The 19,999-nt window shown below is 56.6% G+C and overlaps 1 protein-coding gene and 3 pseudogenes across 3 annotated transcripts in view; all 4 read right to left on the bottom strand.

Annotated features, from left to right (window-relative positions):
• Positions 1–19,999, bottom strand: part of LOC119168652 (uncharacterized) — a 293,472-nt gene that overhangs the window by 105,857 nt on the left and 167,616 nt on the right. The gene's annotated exons all lie outside the window — the stretch shown is intronic.
• On the bottom strand, positions 753–922 carry LOC142766247 (U2 spliceosomal RNA; annotated as a pseudogene).
• On the bottom strand, positions 9,191–9,399 carry LOC142766218 (U2 spliceosomal RNA; annotated as a pseudogene).
• Positions 17,630–17,804, bottom strand: LOC142766146 (U2 spliceosomal RNA; annotated as a pseudogene).

The following is a 19,999-nucleotide window of genomic DNA, read 5'->3' as shown; positions in this document are numbered from 1 at the left end:
CATAATCATATGGTGGTTTTGGGACGTCAAACCCCAAAGGTCAGTGGACATAGGAAAAGCACATCGGGGCTTTGCCGCTCCACCGTACAGCAGGTGTGTGCGGAGTGGGTCGTGTGGCGTTCTTTGCGATTTTAATTTGTGATGGGGAATAGTGTAGATGCGTAGACGTGGCGAGAGCACGCGTCTTCAGGTTCAGACGCCGCGTGAAGATGTGAAATAAAAATGCCTTCGCTTGCCACTGCAACTGTAAACAGAAACACCAACCAAACCCCATTTTCTAGAGGCTTTTTTATTTTTCGTTGCGAAACGGGTGAATTCGAAAAGCGGAAATAGCTTGGCACATACATACACACTTCTACACACATACATACATACACATCGCACATGCATACACATCGTATACACACTTCTAGCTTTCCTCCGAAACAGTAATGATAATTTCCTCAATAGTTTTATTGATATGAGTAGGAATGTTAAAAAAAATAAGAAACTTGAGTATGTACGTGTGAACATAACAAAATAAAAGAGACCCTCCATATATGAAATACACACGGAAACATTTATTTTCCCAGAGCAATCGTAAGTGCAAACACAGCTAGCGCACTCCCTGCCCGCGAATACCGCGTCAGCCGGGGCGGCGTGCCGCCACCGTCTCGGACACTCGACGCACCCACGCCGTTTACCCCGGTATCATGGGTAAATCCGAACACTCCTTCTATCATTGAATTTATTGTCGAACTCACCCCGCAGGGGGTGAGTGGGCCGATCCCGGAGGTAGTGCAATACCGGGCCAACCCGTGGCGGAGGTGAAGCAAGCTTCAAGCACTCCGCCGCATCACAAAAATAAGTTTAATATCTTGGATCCAAATAGGATCCGTATCAGATATTAAGCTGATAAGAACAGATACTACTACAAAGAGAAGTTTATTTAGACTCTCAACACATTCGGCAACAGAACAGAAATATTTACAAATACCCAGCCAGGAATTCGGCTGTAATGACACTCAAGACAGCACTTGACCCAATTTGGGCACAAGAAGAACACAGTTGTATTGTACAGTAAATCATATAATATACAAAACCTATTTACATAGACAATGGATACAGTGAAATGAAAGCACATGATCTATTACGTATTTACATGCCGAAAAGAAACTTTATACAAAGATAAGCGGCGCTCCCGCAAACAAACATAAACACTACGGGGGGGGGGGGGGGCGGTTAACAGGGGGGACCAGAAGATACCTCGTGCATGGAGCACGCCTTAATATCAGTGTAACTACGACCGAGGGAAGGGCTACATGTCTGTGCTTGTGCTATAAGGGGGGGGGGGGGGTGGCCCCGCTTGGTTACAGAGTTGGGGGGTAGTTAATAGGGGATTAGGGGGGACACTAATTTACCATTGCGCAGGAAGAAAAATCTGGTGTGCCAGCGCCGGAGGAAGGATTCCTCGCCACTAGCCTCCAACTCCTCCGAGAGGTGCGCCCACACCAATCGCTTGATTCGGCTCACTGTGGGGTACGCGGCTCTAACGGGCTTCCTCCTCGCTTCTGCTAGCGAACGGCGCTGCCATATCACAAAGAGAGTGAGGGCGAAGACCACTCGCGCGAAGGTGCCCTTGTTGCGTCTGTGGTTTGGCGGAGGGCGGATGCCGAAGCACTGCGCAATCATGCGCCATACGGGTCTCGCAGCAGGGCAGTTTAGGAGCGCGTGGTCTTGTGTTTCTGTCTCTCGGCAGTTCGGGCAGCGGGCGTCGGGAACGATACCGAAATGGTGTAACCTTTGCCTCGTGGGGAGGACGTTCCACGCCCGTTTCCAAAGGAAGTCTTGGACCTCACGGGGGGTGTCTCGACTGAACGTAGCGATTTCTCGCATCGCTCGCCTAGCACGTCGCTTGTCGTCTTCGTCGAGCTGGTGGGCCGTGAGTGTCTCGACCAGTCTGGCTGGCGGGTCGGACTCGATCTCGCATCCAGGGACCTCCTTTGCGAGCATACGCATAGTCGCTGCCGCCACCCTATAAAAGGGGGAGGGCGACTCGGCAAAGGGTCCGGAGTGACCACCCGCTTCAAGCCAGTCGTTGCCCACGCTGCTCCAGTAGAGGAGTAAACCCCTGCCCGCATAGTCGCTCTTCTGCGCTAGCGCACGGGCGGTCTTCAAGGCGAGGATCTTGCTCGTGGTCTGGACATGGGGGAGGCCAAGTCCTCCCTCGCTCGGTGCGAGCTGCAGAAGGTGGCGCTTGACTGGCGGGGGGTTGCCATCCCACATAAAAGCTGTTATGAGCTGGTTGAGGTGGTTCGCAATTCTGGTGGGCATGGTGGTCACTCGGCTAACGTGGGAGGCGAGGGCGCAGATGCTGGTCTTCACCGCTACGGCTTTGTCACGCAGGGTAAGGTCGGAGAGCTTGGCGCGTTCAATAAGTAGGTGGGCCCTGTCTATCACTCTACGCCAGGTGGATGCCGCCACACCCTCGCAGGTGAATAGCACTCCCAGGACTTTCACAGCAGAGACAGCCTCGATCGTCCCAATAGCCTCAGCCGGAAAAGGGCCAAAGAGCAAGGCCTTACTCTTGGCTTCGTTTAGCCTTGCTCCCGATGCGGCGGCATAGGTGCTGAATACCTGGCGGAAGCGAACGAGACTGCGTGCATCTCTTAGAAAGAGTGAGAGGTCGTCCGCGAAGGCCAGGATCTTCAACTCCTCCAGGCCCGTTAGTGGCAGGCCCCTGATGCGTTCGTCGCTGGCCACAGATGTTATGAGTGGCTCGATGGAAAGGACGAAAAGGGTCGGGCCTAACGGGCACCCCTGCCTGATACCTCTTGTGTACGGGAAAGAGTCGGTCGTGGCACCGTTCACAGCTACGCAGCACTGCAGGTCCTGGTAAAGAAGCGCGATGACCGCGACGAACTCTTCCGGGAAACCAAACTCGGCCAGCGTTCCAAGCAGGTAGGAGTGCCTCACCCTGTCAAAGGCCTTAGCCTGGTCCAGGGAGAGGAAGGCCCCAGCGACTCGCTTGTAGGAGGCATACTCGAACACGTCCCTGGTCAACGTTAGGTTGGTGTACATAGAGCGGCCAGGGACAGCGCAGGACTGGTGCGGAGCGATCAAGTCCGGCAGGAAAACCTTCGTTCTGTTGTTTACTATGGCCGCCACGATCTTATAATCTACATTAAGTAGGGTGATCGGGCGCCAAGATGACGGGTCGTTCGGGGGCGCACCGTCTTTAAGGATCAGGACGATCCGTCCCGCACCGAAGGAGGCCGGCTTTGCACGCTCCCCCAGTACCAGGTTGACGATATGCAGAAGGGGGGGGCCAAGGACGTCAAAAAAGGTCATGTAGAACCCCGCTGTCAGGCCATCGATGCCTGGCGCCGAGTTGGGCGACATTGACCTGATTGCCTGGCGGAGTTCGTCGAGTGAAGCGGGAGCGCATAGGGTCTCGCATTCGTCGACTTCGAGGCGTCGGAGGTTCTTGAATAAGGCCTTGTCGAGGGTGGGGTCGGGCTGCACTTCGCTCGGGTCGGGTTCGCTAAAGGCCACCTTGAAGTGGTCGCGAAATGTGGCCTCGATCTCTGCCGGGTCTGAAGTAAGTGTGCCGTCGGGGCGCAACACTTCCGAGATGCGCAGCGACCCGTTCCCACTGACCTCGCGCAAGTCCGCGTCCGACGGATCGCCCGGGACGGCTCGCGCCGCTCGGGTTCCCTTGGCAGTCGCACTGAGCAGCCTGTCGTGTTGGACCATGAGTGAGTCCAAGTAGTCGCGAGTGCAAGTCGTGAGAGCGTCAGCACTTTGGATAATCCGGATTCTGCGTAGGATCTCATTCAGTCTTGCTGTTAAACGCTTCTTCCGTGCGCTACCCTCCTGCTGCAGGAGTTCCCGCCACGTCGCCTTCAGGTCGTCCCAATCGGCCGGGGATGCGCAGGGGGAAGCCAGGAGCGAACTTTCCAGCCGAGACCTAATGCGCGCGACGCACTCATCGTCTTGCAAGATCACGGGGTCGAGGCGCCAGGCTGCGTCACGCCGCCGGGCACCCGGCTTCGCTTTCACGGTTACTACCACTGGGGCGTGGTCCGATGACTTCACCAGGGTGTTCGGCAGAGCGAGGACCTCGCACGAGATGACAAGGGGAAGTAGCATGTCTGGAACATAAATGCGGTCTAGCCGGCTCTCTGTGTGTCTTGACGTGCGGGTTGGTACAAAGTCATCACCGTGGTGGTGGACCCAGGCGTCCGTGAGCATGAGGTGTCGTAGAATCTTGGTGAGCTCCTTGGCGTGGTAGGATGAGCCACCGCGCCCCGGGCCTCTTACATCCCTCGTGGTGTCGACGACGCAGTTAAAGTCGCCGAGGACCACGTGGGGAAGGGGCTCGAGAAGGTAGGCGTGCAGGTCCCGGAAGAACCGATTGGTGTCCGAACGCGTGACGGGTGCGTAGACGTTAGTGAATCGAAACTTCCTCCCGTCGATAAATAAGTCGAGTAGGAGGGTTCGTCCGTCTGCTCCGAACACGCAATGCGCCTTTTCCCGGTAACGGCCCGAGACGAAAATCACGCCGACGCCACACGCCTTGGCATTCGTCAGGGAAAAAAACCCTTCGACCTGACAGTTACGACGGAAAAGGGTCACGTCGAGAGGGGTCCTAAAGTTGGCTTCCTGCACGAACAGAAGGTCGATGCCCTGGTTCTTGGCGAACGACACCACAGCGCTTTGCTTGACTCGGTTGCGAAACCCGCGAACGTTCCAAGTTGCAAATCGCAGTGGCGTCATCGGCTAGCGTGACGTAACGACAGACGGAGTGCGGAGGGGGAAAGGAGGAAGCAGCGCGCGCCGGCGCTACGGAGAGGGGGAAACATACGGCGCCGAAAGAAAGGAGGAGGCTGCGAGAGAGCGGGTGAGGAGAGGGAAGCTACGCAGCCGGCGAGGGCAGAGATCGGGCGCATACTCAATGTTGGGGGCCAGCAGGTTTGGGGGGGGGCTCCCCTTTGCCGGCGCTGTTTGTGTCGAGCTTCTTCGCTTTTGCGTGCGGGGGAGCATCGCTGTCGCTGCTCCGCCCTTCAGGCCCGGGTCGGCGCTGCCTTGGCTCCTTGCTAGGAGTCCTGTGGCGGGCGGTCTCAACGTCGTCTTTCCGCCTTCGGGAGCGCGAGCGGGTTCGCTGCTCGCGGCCGGGTGCCGATTGGTCCGCCGTCGTATTTGGGCGTAGCGCTGAGGGAACGGAGGGAGGGAGAAGGGTGGTCCTGTCGCCGTCACGATCGCCGGGAAGCATGTAAAACCCGCGGCTTACTATGGGTACCTCGTCCCGGGCGGGGTCTTGGGCTTGGGGTTTCAGGTCCTCGGAGGTCACTGGGGCCAGCGCGTTCGCGGGTGCTTTCGGGTCGGGGGAACTTGCCGCATCCAGCACAGGGGCATCGGGCGACGCTTCCGGTGCAACAGGCAAACTTTGGCAAACAACCTCGCCCAGCGGGTGTGCGGGTGACGCGAGGGGTGACGATGGAGTCGACACGGTTTCAAAATCGCTCGATTCCGTGTCGGAGGATGAGGCGGGCGCGGTAGAAGCCTTCATCCGCGTCTCCTCCACCGTTGCGGTCAAGGTGGTAGTTCCGCCGCTGTCTGTGACCTGGTCAGAGCTCGTATCGCGCTCCTCAGAAAGGGGGGCCTTCGTAGTCGTGCGGGATGACGACTTGGGCGAGAGCACCTGCAGGCGCGAGGAGGAGCCAACTGCCCTTGGTGAAGCGGGGCTGCGTAACTGGGAAGGGGCTGTAGCGCGGTCAGGCAAGGAAGGGAAACCGCGGGCTGCCGACGCGTAAGAGCGCCTGCGGAAGCACTCCGCGGTACCGTGCTGACCACCGCAGCGCTTACATTCTGCACTACAACCCTCCGTCTCGTGGCCGAAAGTGCTACATCGTTTACAATAGGCGGTGGTACACGCGGTTGCCATATGCCCAGACTCGCCACAGCGCGCGCACACGCGCCGCATCCCCCGGTATTCGCACATTACCCTGTGCCCGGCGATTGTCAAAAAGTTAGGAACGGGGCGGCTCATTTCTATCTTAACTAACCTGACCCCGTTCAACTTAGTCTGGCGAGAGGGTAAGGTGGCAAAGGAGATGCTCTTAACCTTGCCAAACTGGGCTAAAGCGTTACTGAGGACCTCGTCGGGCAGGAAAGCCGGATAACGGTAGACGTTCACGTACGTCACCGGCGGCCCGACTGCCTCTACCGGCACCTTCACGCTGTTAACTTCGAACCCCTCTGCCACCATTAGCCTCGTCGCCTGACTGGCGTTCCGCGTGCACACTAGGAATTTTGCTCCCCCCATGTGCTGGAGCACAAACACACTGTCGTCACCGGCGGTTCTTTCGACCGCGTCAATCAAATCGTCAACAGAGACGTCGCCCTCGGGCGCCGAGAACATAAAACAATTCTCCCTTACCGGGAGCTCAAATGGCATGGCCATGCTGGTAGGCGGATCCCGCAAGCTGCCGGGGGGGGCGAGGCTCTGGGACGACTCGTGACGTGCAGACGAGCTGCACACTGGTATGCGGCGGCTCAGCCGAGGCGGGGGCCGCTTAAGGTCTGGTGGTGGCAGGGGTCGCAGCTAGGAGCTCCGGGGCAGCAGGGGCGGACCGGGGGCCTGGCTTGACCTGGCATGTAGAGGGTCTCCGGGCGGGAAGGCCCGAAACCCAAGGGTGGCAGCCGCGTGCACGAGGCGGCGGCGGCGAAGGGCTTGCACTGGCTTTGGAACTCGAACTCCGAGAGGGCCCGGGGGCCGACGCCGACGTGACGTGACCCCGGGACTCGCGCGAGGACTCGTAGAGACAGCTAACTCGACACTTTGATCTTAGCCAAAAGGCCGAGAAGCGATGCAATTCATTAGCACGTAATTAAAATCCATTCTTTCACACCTCGTACTTAGTTCTGGCCAAAAGCCGGGCAAACAGTAGCAAAGCAATTCCGACGTCCACCCATGCACAACCAGCATTGTGCACCGACAGCGGCAGCGCTGGCTTCACGGCATTGCTTTTATCCCCAGTCCGCTTGAAGTTTCTAGTTTCGCTTACAAACATGTTAAAACTGAAACCTTCTTTTTCCCAGAGGTCGAAGCCACGCGTGCTTGCTTGCATGCGTACTCTCTATGCGCCCATGACGTCACACCAAATGCTTGCCGGCGAACATTATCAGCCATGTCGCGAGGGATGCTACAGCACTTGTTTTAAAAACTGATGCATAGTGTACATGTCCAACTCGAGCACCAAAGTCTGGAAGGAAAAAAAAAAAAAAAAATGACTGCGCAAAATGTGAATACGTCACCCATCCAACATGGCTTCTACGCCGGCTGCCCAAGCAACGCCTCTGCAACGACGCCCACAATCATCGGCAAAAAGGTGGTGCCTTTGGCTGCTTCAGCACGCTCAACATATGCCTTGCAAGTTCCGACGTGGCGGAACACCGCACCGAGGTCGACGAAGGTCCTGCCGTGAAAGGCAGACCCGGGAATGCGTGCGAAACGTCTACCGCGTGGGTTGTGAAGCCGGTGAATGAAGGATCATGTGGCAGAGGGTGACGGAACGTGAGTGTGCGACTTGCCGCTGCGATGTCGTTCAAGCGTTCAACGGGCCGGCAGGTTCTGTCTGTCGTGGTCGAAAACGTCCGAGTCAAAGTTTTGCTGATTCCGAGGGGTAGGAGTGCTATGGTGGCGTGTACGAGGCGCTGGTGCGGCGCTCCGTCGATCGTGCCGGACGGACATGAGGCGGCCGAAGGCGGTCGTCAAGTGGTCGCGGAAATCAGTGGAGAAGTACTCGCCTGCGCTTTTCGTCGAAGACTCGCGACAGACGGTCTTCGGGAGACACGGGTGGTTGCACAAATGCGACCGTGCGTCAACGTGCAGCCATATTCGTGGATTATTTCGCCCCATTACGATAGCTTCGTCACTGCGCTCGCTGGTGTTGCTTGTTTTTGTTGACCTTCACTTGTGGCTCACACCCACTGTGGGGGATTGGCTGGTTTGTTGTTCTGCTTCTTCGACTTCTACATACTCGGCTTAGTGAAGCTGTGAGGAGTGACGAGTGGGTACGGAGGCAAAGCGCGCCCGGGGCGTGATCTCACGCGTCCTGGGGTCCACGTCGCTTCAGGTACGTGCGTGGTGCGTCCGTACGTCTAGTGCGCAATTTTCTTGGAACTTCCAGCAACTGGCAATTCCATTGAGGTGAGCGTGCGAGGATGTTCGTTGTAATTAACGAGAGCCAACGGTGGATGAGCTGGTATGAGATGGTGTTCAGAAATGAAGTGTTTGATCAACAAGGCGATGCCCGCCGTGGTGGTCTGATGGCCGTAAGGTACTCGGCTGCTGACCCGCAGGTGGTGGGATCGAATCCCGGCCGCGGCGGCTGCATTTCCCTGTGCTCAGATTAGGGTGCACGTGAAAGAACCCCAGGTGGTCGAAATTTTCCCATAATCATATGGTGGTTTTGGGACGTCAAACCCCAAAGGTCAGTGGACATAGGAAAAGCACATCGGGGCTTTGCCGCTCCACCGTACAGCAGGTGTGTGCGGAGTGGGTCGTGTGGCGTTCTTTGCGATTTTAATTTGTGATGGGGAATAGTGTAGATGCGTAGACGTGGCGAGAGCACGCGTCTTCAGGTTCAGACGCCGCGTGAAGATGTGAAATAAAAATGCCTTCGCTTGCCACTGCAACTGTAAACAGAAACACCAACCAAACCCCATTTTCTAGAGGCTTTTTTATTTTTCGTTGCGAAACGGGTGAATTCGAAAAGCGGAAATAGCTTGGCACATACATACACACTTCTACACACATACATACATACACATCGCACATGCATACACATCGTATACACACTTCTAGCTTTCCTCCGAAACAGTAATGATAATTTCCTCAATAGTTTTATTGATATGAGTAGGAATGTTAAAAAAAATAAGAAACTTGAGTATGTACGTGTGAACATAACAAAATAAAAGAGACCCTCCATATATGAAATACACACGGAAACATTTATTTTCCCAGAGCAATCGTAAGTGCAAACACAGCTAGCGCACTCCCTGCCCGCGAATACCGCGTCAGCCGGGGCGGCGTGCCGCCACCGTCTCGGACACTCGACGCACCCACGCCGTTTACCCCGGTATCATGGGTAAATCCGAACACTCCTTCTATCATTGAATTTATTGTCGAACTCACCCCGCAGGGGGTGAGTGGGCCGATCCCGGAGGTAGTGCAATACCGGGCCAACCCGTGGCGGAGGTGAAGCAAGCTTCAAGCACTCCGCCGCATCACAAAAATAAGTTTAATATCTTGGATCCAAATAGGATCCGTATCAGATATTAAGCTGATAAGAACAGATACTACAAAGAGAAGTTTATTTAGACTCTCAACACATTCGGCAACAGAACAGAAATATTTACAAATACCCAGCCAGGAATTCGGCTGTAATGACACTCAAGACAGCACTTGACCCAATTTGGGCACAAGAAGAACACAGTTGTATTGTACAGTAAATCATATAATATACAAAACCTATTTACATAGACAATGGATACAGTGAAATGAAAGCACATGATCTATTACGTATTTACATGCCGAAAAGAAACTTTATACAAAGATAAGCGGCGCTCCCGCAAACAAACATAAACACTACGGGGGGGGGGGGGGGGGGCGGTTAACAGGGGGGACCAGAAGATACCTCGTGCATGGAGCACGCCTTAATATCAGTGTAACTACGACCGAGGGAAGGGCTACATGTCTGTGCTTGTGCTATAAGGGGGGGGGGGGGGGGTGGCCCCGCTTGGTTACAGAGTTGGGGGGTAGTTAATAGGGGATTAGGGGGGACACTAATTTACCATTGCGCAGGAAGAAAAATCTGGTGTGCCAGCGCCGGAGGAAGGATTCCTCGCCACTAGCCTCCAACTCCTCCGAGAGGTGCGCCCACACCAATCGCTTGATTCGGCTCACTGTGGGGTACGCGGCTCTAACGGGCTTCCTCCTCGCTTCTGCTAGCGAACGGCGCTGCCATATCACAAAGAGAGTGAGGGCGAAGACCACTCGCGCGAAGGTGCCCTTGTTGCGTCTGTGGTTTGGCGGAGGGCGGATGCCGAAGCACTGCGCAATCATGCGCCATACGGGTCTCGCAGCAGGGCAGTTTAGGAGCGCGTGGTCTTGTGTTTCTGTCTCTCGGCAGTTCGGGCAGCGGGCGTCGGGAACGATACCGAAATGGTGTAACCTTTGCCTCGTGGGGAGGACGTTCCACGCCCGTTTCCAAAGGAAGTCTTGGACCTCACGGGGGGTGTCTCGACTGAACGTAGCGATTTCTCGCATCGCTCGCCTAGCACGTCGCTTGTCGTCTTCGTCGAGCTGGTGGGCCGTGAGTGTCTCGACCAGTCTGGCTGGCGGGTCGGACTCGATCTCGCATCCAGGGACCTCCTTTGCGAGCATACGCATAGTCGCTGCCGCCACCCTATAAAAGGGGGAGGGCGACTCGGCAAAGGGTCCGGAGTGACCACCCGCTTCAAGCCAGTCGTTGCCCACGCTGCTCCAGTAGAGGAGTAAACCCCTGCCCGCATAGTCGCTCTTCTGCGCTAGCGCACGGGCGGTCTTCAAGGCGAGGATCTTGCTCGTGGTCTGGACATGGGGGAGGCCAAGTCCTCCCTCGCTCGGTGCGAGCTGCAGAAGGTGGCGCTTGACTGGCGGGGGGTTGCCATCCCACATAAAAGCTGTTATGAGCTGGTTGAGGTGGTTCGCAATTCTGGTGGGCATGGTGGTCACTCGGCTAACGTGGGAGGCGAGGGCGCAGATGCTGGTCTTCACCGCTACGGCTTTGTCACGCAGGGTAAGGTCGGAGAGCTTGGCGCGTTCAATAAGTAGGTGGGCCCTGTCTATCACTCTACGCCAGGTGGATGCCGCCACACCCTCGCAGGTGAATAGCACTCCCAGGACTTTCACAGCAGAGACAGCCTCGATCGTCCCAATAGCCTCAGCCGGAAAAGGGCCAAAGAGCAAGGCCTTACTCTTGGCTTCGTTTAGCCTTGCTCCCGATGCGGCGGCATAGGTGCTGAATACCTGGCGGAAGCGAACGAGACTGCGTGCATCTCTTAGAAAGAGTGAGAGGTCGTCCGCGAAGGCCAGGATCTTCAACTCCTCCAGGCCCGTTAGTGGCAGGCCCCTGATGCGTTCGTCGCTGGCCACAGATGTTATGAGTGGCTCGATGGAAAGGACGAAAAGGGTCGGGCCTAACGGGCACCCCTGCCTGATACCTCTTGTGTACGGGAAAGAGTCGGTCGTGGCACCGTTCACAGCTACGCAGCACTGCAGGTCCTGGTAAAGAAGCGCGATGACCGCGACGAACTCTTCCGGGAAACCAAACTCGGCCAGCGTTCCAAGCAGGTAGGAGTGCCTCACCCTGTCAAAGGCCTTAGCCTGGTCCAGGGAGAGGAAGGCCCCAGCGACTCGCTTGTAGGAGGCATACTCGAACACGTCCCTGGTCAACGTTAGGTTGGTGTACATAGAGCGGCCAGGGACAGCGCAGGACTGGTGCGGAGCGATCAAGTCCGGCAGGAAAACCTTCGTTCTGTTGTTTACTATGGCCGCCACGATCTTATAATCTACATTAAGTAGGGTGATCGGGCGCCAAGATGACGGGTCGTTCGGGGGCGCACCGTCTTTAAGGATCAGGACGATCCGTCCCGCACCGAAGGAGGCCGGCTTTGCACGCTCCCCCAGTACCAGGTTGACGATATGCAGAAGGGGGGGGCCAAGGACGTCAAAAAAGGTCATGTAGAACCCCGCTGTCAGGCCATCGATGCCTGGCGCCGAGTTGGGCGACATTGACCTGATTGCCTGGCGGAGTTCGTCGAGTGAAGCGGGAGCGCATAGGGTCTCGCATTCGTCGACTTCGAGGCGTCGGAGGTTCTTGAATAAGGCCTTGTCGAGGGTGGGGTCGGGCTGCACTTCGCTCGGGTCGGGTTCGCTAAAGGCCACCTTGAAGTGGTCGCGAAATGTGGCCTCGATCTCTGCCGGGTCTGAAGTAAGTGTGCCGTCGGGGCGCAACACTTCCGAGATGCGCAGCGACCCGTTCCCACTGACCTCGCGCAAGTCCGCGTCCGACGGATCGCCCGGGACGGCTCGCGCCGCTCGGGTTCCCTTGGCAGTCGCACTGAGCAGCCTGTCGTGTTGGACCATGAGTGAGTCCAAGTAGTCGCGAGTGCAAGTCGTGAGAGCGTCAGCACTTTGGATAATCCGGATTCTGCGTAGGATCTCATTCAGTCTTGCTGTTAAACGCTTCTTCCGTGCGCTACCCTCCTGCTGCAGGAGTTCCCGCCACGTCGCCTTCAGGTCGTCCCAATCGGCCGGGGATGCGCAGGGGGAAGCCAGGAGCGAACTTTCCAGCCGAGACCTAATGCGCGCGACGCACTCATCGTCTTGCAAGATCACGGGGTCGAGGCGCCAGGCTGCGTCACGCCGCCGGGCACCCGGCTTCGCTTTCACGGTTACTACCACTGGGGCGTGGTCCGATGACTTCACCAGGGTGTTCGGCAGAGCGAGGACCTCGCACGAGATGACAAGGGGAAGTAGCATGTCTGGAACATAAATGCGGTCTAGCCGGCTCTCTGTGTGTCTTGACGTGCGGGTTGGTACAAAGTCATCACCGTGGTGGTGGACCCAGGCGTCCGTGAGCATGAGGTGTCGTAGAATCTTGGTGAGCTCCTTGGCGTGGTAGGATGAGCCACCGCGCCCCGGGCCTCTTACATCCCTCGTGGTGTCGACGACGCAGTTAAAGTCGCCGAGGACCACGTGGGGAAGGGGCTCGAGAAGGTAGGCGTGCAGGTCCCGGAAGAACCGATTGGTGTCCGAACGCGTGACGGGTGCGTAGACGTTAGTGAATCGAAACTTCCTCCCGTCGATAAATAAGTCGAGTAGGAGGGTTCGTCCGTCTGCTCCGAACACGCAATGCGCCTTTTCCCGGTAACGGCCCGAGACGAAAATCACGCCGACGCCACACGCCTTGGCATTCGTCAGGGAAAAAAACCCTTCGACCTGACAGTTACGACGGAAAAGGGTCACGTCGAGAGGGGTCCTAAAGTTGGCTTCCTGCACGAACAGAAGGTCGATGCCCTGGTTCTTGGCGAACGACACCACAGCGCTTTGCTTGACTCGGTTGCGAAACCCGCGAACGTTCCAAGTTGCAAATCGCAGTGGCGTCATCGGCTAGCGTGACGTAACGACAGACGGAGTGCGGAGGGGGAAAGGAGGAAGCAGCGCGCGCCGGCGCTACGGAGAGGGGGAAACATACGGCGCCGAAAGAAAGGAGGAGGCTGCGAGAGAGCGGGTGAGGAGAGGGAAGCTACGCAGCCGGCGAGGGCAGAGATCGGGCGCATACTCAATGTTGGGGGCCAGCAGGTTTGGGGGGGGGCTCCCCTTTGCCGGCGCTGTTTGTGTCGAGCTTCTTCGCTTTTGCGTGCGGGGGAGCATCGCTGTCGCTGCTCCGCCCTTCAGGCCCGGGTCGGCGCTGCCTTGGCTCCTTGCTAGGAGTCCTGTGGCGGGCGGTCTCAACGTCGTCTTTCCGCCTTCGGGAGCGCGAGCGGGTTCGCTGCTCGCGGCCGGGTGCCGATTGGTCCGCCGTCGTATTTGGGCGTAGCGCTGAGGGAACGGAGGGAGGGAGAAGGGTGGTCCTGTCGCCGTCACGATCGCCGGGAAGCATGTAAAACCCGCGGCTTACTATGGGTACCTCGTCCCGGGCGGGGTCTTGGGCTTGGGGTTTCAGGTCCTCGGAGGTCACTGGGGCCAGCGCGTTCGCGGGTGCTTTCGGGTCGGGGGAACTTGCCGCATCCAGCACAGGGGCATCGGGCGACGCTTCCGGTGCAACAGGCAAACTTTGGCAAACAACCTCGCCCAGCGGGTGTGCGGGTGACGCGAGGGGTGACGATGGAGTCGACACGGTTTCAAAATCGCTCGATTCCGTGTCGGAGGATGAGGCGGGCGCGGTAGAAGCCTTCATCCGCGTCTCCTCCACCGTTGCGGTCAAGGTGGTAGTTCCGCCGCTGTCTGTGACCTGGTCAGAGCTCGTATCGCGCTCCTCAGAAAGGGGGGCCTTCGTAGTCGTGCGGGATGACGACTTGGGCGAGAGCACCTGCAGGCGCGAGGAGGAGCCAACTGCCCTTGGTGAAGCGGGGCTGCGTAACTGGGAAGGGGCTGTAGCGCGGTCAGGCAAGGAAGGGAAACCGCGGGCTGCCGACGCGTAAGAGCGCCTGCGGAAGCACTCCGCGGTACCGTGCTGACCACCGCAGCGCTTACATTCTGCACTACAACCCTCCGTCTCGTGGCCGAAAGTGCTACATCGTTTACAATAGGCGGTGGTACACGCGGTTGCCATATGCCCAGACTCGCCACAGCGCGCGCACACGCGCCGCATCCCCCGGTATTCGCACATTACCCTGTGCCCGGCGATTGTCAAAAAGTTAGGAACGGGGCGGCTCATTTCTATCTTAACTAACCTGACCCCGTTCAACTTAGTCTGGCGAGAGGGTAAGGTGGCAAAGGAGATGCTCTTAACCTTGCCAAACTGGGCTAAAGCGTTACTGAGGACCTCGTCGGGCAGGAAAGCCGGATAACGGTAGACGTTCACGTACGTCACCGGCGGCCCGACTGCCTCTACCGGCACCTTCACGCTGTTAACTTCGAACCCCTCTGCCACCATTAGCCTCGTCGCCTGACTGGCGTTCCGCGTGCACACTAGGAATTTTGCTCCCCCCATGTGCTGGAGCACAAACACACTGTCGTCACCGGCGGTTCTTTCGACCGCGTCAATCAAATCGTCAACAGAGACGTCGCCCTCGGGCGCCGAGAACATAAAACAATTCTCCCTTACCGGGAGCTCAAATGGCATGGCCATGCTGGTAGGCGGATCCCGCAAGCTGCCGGGGGGGGCGAGGCTCTGGGACGACTCGTGACGTGCAGACGAGCTGCACACTGGTATGCGGCGGCTCAGCCGAGGCGGGGGCCGCTTAAGGTCTGGTGGTGGCAGGGGTCGCAGCTAGGAGCTCCGGGGCAGCAGGGGCGGACCGGGGGCCTGGCTTGACCTGGCATGTAGAGGGTCTCCGGGCGGGAAGGCCCGAAACCCAAGGGTGGCAGCCGCGTGCACGAGGCGGCGGCGGCGAAGGGCTTGCACTGGCTTTGGAACTCGAACTCCGAGAGGGCCCGGGGGCCGACGCCGACGTGACGTGACCCCGGGACTCGCGCGAGGACTCGTAGAGACAGCTAACTCGACACTTTGATCTTAGCCAAAAGGCCGAGAAGCGATGCAATTCATTAGCACGTAATTAAAATCCATTCTTTCACACCTCGTACTTAGTTCTGGCCAAAAGCCGGGCAAACAGTAGCAAAGCAATTCCGACGTCCACCCATGCACAACCAGCATTGTGCACCGACAGCGGCAGCGCTGGCTTCACGGCATTGCTTTTATCCCCAGTCCGCTTGAAGTTTCTAGTTTCGCTTACAAACATGTTAAAACTGAAACCTTCTTTTTCCCAGAGGTCGAAGCCACGCGTGCTTGCTTGCATGCGTACTCTCTATGCGCCCATGACGTCACACCAAATGCTTGCCGGCGAACATTATCAGCCATGTCGCGAGGGATGCTACAGCACTTGTTTTAAAAACTGATGCATAGTGTACATGTCCAACTCGAGCACCAAAGTCTGGAAGGAAAAAAAAAAAAAAAATGACTGCGCAAAATGTGAATACGTCACCCATCCAACATGGCTTCTACGCCGGCTGCCCAAGCAACGCCTCTGCAACGACGCCCACAATCATCGGCAAAAAGGTGGTGCCTTTGGCTGCTTCAGCACGCTCAACATATGCCTTGCAAGTTCCGACGTGGCGGAACACCGCACCGAGGTCGACGAAGGTCCTGCCGTGAAAGGCAGACCCGGGAATGCGTGCGAAACGTCTACCGCGTGGGTTGTGAAGCCGGTGAATGAAGGATCATGTGGCAGAGGGTGACGGAACGTGAGTGTGCGACTTGCCGCTGCGATGTCGTTCAAGCGTTCAACGGGCCGGCAGGTTCTGTCTGTCGTGGTCGAAAACGTCCGAGTCAAAGTTTTGCTGATTCCGAGGGGTAGGAGTGCTATGGTGGCGTGTACGAGGCGCTGGTGCGGCGCTCCGTCGATCGTGCCGGACGGACATGAGGCGGCCGAAGGCGGTCGTCAAGTGGTCGCGGAAATCAGTGGAGAAGTACTCGCCTGCGCTTTTCGTCGAAGACTCGCGACAGACGGTCTTCGGGAGACACGGGTGGTTGCACAAATGCGACCGTGCGTCAACGTGCAGCCATATTCGTGGATTATTTCGCCCCATTACGATAGCTTCGTCACTGCGCTCGCTGGTGTTGCTTGTTTTTGTTGACCTTCACTTGTGGCTCACACCCACTGTGGGGGATTGGCTGGTTTGTTGTTCTGCTTCTTCGACTTCTACATACTCGGCTTAGTGAAGCTGTGAGGAGTGACGAGTGGGTACGGAGGCAAAGCGCGCCCGGGGCGTGATCTCACGCGTCCTGGGGTCCACGTCGCTTCAGGTACGTGCGTGGTGCGTCCGTACGTCTAGTGCGCAATTTTCTTGGAACTTCCAGCAACTGGCAATTCCATTGAGGTGAGCGTGCGAGGATGTTCGTTGTAATTAACGAGAGCCAACGGTGGATGAGCTGGTATGAGATGGTGTTCAGAAATGAAGTGTTTGATCAACAAGGCGATGCCCGCCGTGGTGGTCTGATGGCCGTAAGGTACTCGGCTGCTGACCCGCAGGTGGTGGGATCGAATCCCGGCCGCGGCGGCTGCATTTCCCTGTGCTCAGATTAGGGTGCACGTGAAAGAACCCCAGGTGGTCGAAATTTTCCCATAATCATATGGTGGTTTTGGGACGTCAAACCCCAAAGGTCAGTGGACATAGGAAAAGCACATCGGGGCTTTGCCGCTCCACCGTACAGCAGGTGTGTGCGGAGTGGGTCGTGTGGCGTTCTTTGCGATTTTAATTTGTGATGGGGAATAGTGTAGATGCGTAGACGTGGCGAGAGCACGCGTCTTCAGGTTCAGACGCCGCGTGAAGATGTGAAATAAAAATGCCTTCGCTTGCCACTGCAACTGTAAACAGAAACACCAACCAAACCCCATTTTCTAGAGGCTTTTTTATTTTTCGTTGCGAAACGGGTGAATTCGAAAAGCGGAAATAGCTTGGCACATACATACACACTTCTACACACATACATACATACACATCGCACATGCATACACATCGTATACACACTTCTAGCTTTCCTCCGAAACAGTAATGATAATTTCCTCAATAGTTTTATTGATATGAGTAGGAATGTTAAAAAAAATAAGAAACTTGAGTATGTACGTGTGAACATAACAAAATAAAAGAGACCCTCCATATATGAAATACACACGGAAACATTTATTTTCCCAGAGCAATCGTAAGTGCAAACACAGCTAGCGCACTCCCTGCCCGCGAATACCGCGTCAGCCGGGGCGGCGTGCCGCCACCGTCTCGGACACTCGACGCACCCACGCCGTTTACCCCGGTATCATGGGTAAATCCGAACACTCCTTCTATCATTGAATTTATTGTCGAACTCACCCCGCAGGGGGTGAGTGGGCCGATCCCGGAGGTAGTGCAATACCGGGCCAACCCGTGGCGGAGGTGAAGCAAGCTTCAAGCACTCCGCCGCATCACAAAAATAAGTTTAATATCTTGGATCCAAATAGGATCCGTATCAGATATTAAGCTGATAAGAACAGATACTACATCAAAGAGAAGTTTATTTAACTTCAGACATAAAGGGCACTTTAGACCGGTTTTTACAGAATACTCAGCCACAGTTTGGCTGGGATCTTATGCACAAGTTGTGCGGAAACAAGTATAATCGTTCCGATGGTAGAACGAAAAAAAGGGGTAAAAGTGCATAAATGTCATCGTTTATACAAGAGTATACGTAGTCATGCAAACAGTTATGAATAAAAAGGCGTTTGAGAAGGCGCTGTTCACATGTGTCAAAAGCAAGCACTTAAATACACTATTCTTGATGTGCAAAAGGAACTGGAGAAAGGAACACGCAAATTATTTACATATGTACAAGGCGATGTGCTGTCACATGAACGTGTATACATAAGACATGGGGGAAAAAAAAAACAAGAAAGGATTGTGCGTGCACTATCGTGCAGACATGTTTCAGGGCGTGTAGTATTTAGTGCGGTTGGAACGGCATGGAGGGGAGCCGGGGTTAGTAAGGAATTATTGGGGTGCGGAGCTTCGCATCTTTAACAAAAAAGAATTTGGTGTGCCAGCGGCGGAGGAACTTTTCCTCGCCACTGGCTTCAAGCTGTTCCGATAAGTAGCGCCATATCATGCGCCTGATTCTGGTGACGACCGGGTAAGCTGCCCTGACCGGCGAGCTGCGCGCCTCCGCAAGTGAGCGGCGCTGCCAGATAGCGAAGAGCGTTCAAGCGACCACTAACTTTGCAAACGTGCCCTTGTTGCGCTTAAGGTGAGGAGGGGGGCGAATGCCAAAGGTGCGCTCAACGAGGCGCCAAACGGGTTTCGCCGCTGAGCATTGCTGTAGAGCGTGCGTTTGCGACTCGACTTCGCGGCAGTTGGGGCACTTGGCGTCCGGGACGATGCCAAATTTGTGGAGTCGCTGTCTAGTCGGTAGGACTCCCCACGCTTTTTTCCAGAGGAAGTCGCGAACGGGCCTTGGCGAACTTCGGCCGAGTCTTGCTAGCGATCGCTTTGCAGCCTCTGCTTTACTCTTGTCGGCGTCGCTTAACTGGCTGAGCGTGAGAGCTTCGATCAGCCGCGCAGGTGGGTCTTCATCGACGTTGCCCGAGGGCGCTTCCTTGCTGAGCATTCGCATGGTAGCGGACGCCGCTTTATAGAACAGGGCGGGAGGTTCCGCCAGGGGTCCGGGGTGTCCGCTCGCACCCAACCAGGTGTTATTCGCGCCGCTCCAATAGAGTAGCAAGCGTCTCCCATAGTAGTCGCCCGCCTGGAAAAGGGAGCGGGCCGTCTTGAGGGCGAGAATTTTGGCGAGCGATTGCACGTGTGGGAGACCTAGCCCGCCCTCGCTCACAGCCAACTGCAGTAGGTGTCGGCGAACTGGCGGGGGCTTGCCATTCCACAGAAAGGCATTGATGATTTTGCTCAGCTGTGTTGCCGTTTTCGCTGGCATGACAGCAACACGGCTCGCGTAGGCTGCCAACGCACAGACGCTCGTTTTTGCGGCGAGAGCCTTCTCGTGGAGCGTGAGGTCGTGAAGTAGGGCTCGCTCGATGAGCTGCTGCGCGCGTTGTAGCACTCTGGCCCACGTGGATGCGGCCACACCCTCACACGTGAAGTACACGCCCAGGACCTTAACGGTAGATACGGTCTGGATGTTACCAGCTGCTCCTGCTGGAAAACGGCCGAACAGCAGGGCTTTACTTTTTCCTTCATTGAGTTGAGCGCCGGACACCTCTGCGTAGCGGGCGAAGGTGCGGCGGAAGCGTTCGATGCTGCTTGGGGTTCTGACGAACAGGGAGACATCGTCGGCATAGGCCAGCACCTTAAGTTCATCAGTGCCCGTTAGTGGCAGACCTCTAAAGAGCTCGTCGCTGGCAAGTGTCGTGAGCAATGGCTCTATGGACAGGACAAAGAGTGTCGGGCCCAGCGGGCACCCCTGCCTTATTCCTCGGGTGTACATGAACTCGTCGGTCGTAGAGCCGTTCACCAGAACGCTGCACCTCAACTCCGAGTAGAGAAGCTTGATTACCTCAACAAAACTTTCTGGGAGGCCGAACTCGCCAAGCAGTCCGAAGAGGTAGCTGTGCCGCACTCTATCAAACGCTTTGGCTTGGTCCAGCGAAAAGAAAGCTCCCGAGACTTGTTTCCGTGAGGCATATTCGAAAACGTCCCTTGTCAGCGAGAGGTTCGCGAATATGGACCTGCCTGGGACGGCGCAAGACTGATGAGCAGCGATGATGT

This window comes from Rhipicephalus microplus, chromosome 6 (genome assembly GCF_043290135.1).
Source record: "Rhipicephalus microplus isolate Deutch F79 chromosome 6, USDA_Rmic, whole genome shotgun sequence".
In the NCBI taxonomy this organism is placed as follows: Eukaryota; Metazoa; Arthropoda; class Arachnida; order Ixodida; family Ixodidae; genus Rhipicephalus; species Rhipicephalus microplus.
Note: the sequence above shows the minus strand (reverse complement) of the source record. Positions and strands in the feature narration are given on the sequence as shown.